This window comes from Ipomoea triloba, chromosome 16 (genome assembly GCF_003576645.1).
Source record: "Ipomoea triloba cultivar NCNSP0323 chromosome 16, ASM357664v1".
NCBI classification, from domain to species: domain Eukaryota; kingdom Viridiplantae; phylum Streptophyta; class Magnoliopsida; order Solanales; family Convolvulaceae; genus Ipomoea; species Ipomoea triloba.
Window position 1 is genome coordinate 14946434 of NC_044931.1, and position 649 is coordinate 14947082.

Consider the following 649-nt stretch of genomic DNA (forward strand, 5'->3'; position numbering starts at 1 on the left):
AATTAGGTACATAAACATGTCACTTTAGTTCATCAAGGCGTAATTACCTGTTACTGACCTGTAATACCAGGTAAATTGTAAATGTCTTTTTTTTTTTGCATAAAATGTGTCAAATAGACCATCGAACTTTATCTGAAAAATCAATTAGGCCCTCAAACATTTTAAAATTGCAATTAGGTAAATAAACATGTCAATTTAGTTTATAAAGCATAATTACATTTTAGTAACCTGTAATCCCAGGTAAATTTAAATGTCATTTTTTTTTTGCATAAAATGTGTCAAATAGGCACCAATTAGGCTCTCAAAATACTTTAAGTTGCAATTCGGTACATAAACATGCCAATTTAGTTCATCAAGACATAATTACCTGTTAGTAACCTGTAATAACAGGTAAATGTATATGTCACTTTTTTAGCATAAAACGTGTCAAATATGCCATCGAACTTTACCTGAAAAATAAATTAGATCCCCAAAATTTTTAATGTTGCAATTAGGTGCATAAACATGTCAATTTAGTTCNACCTGTAATACCAGGTAAATTGTAAATGTCATTTTTTTTTTTTGCATAAAATGTGTCAAATAGACCATCGAACTTTATCTGAAAAATCAATTAGGCCCTCAAACCTTTTAAAATTGCAATTAGGTAAAT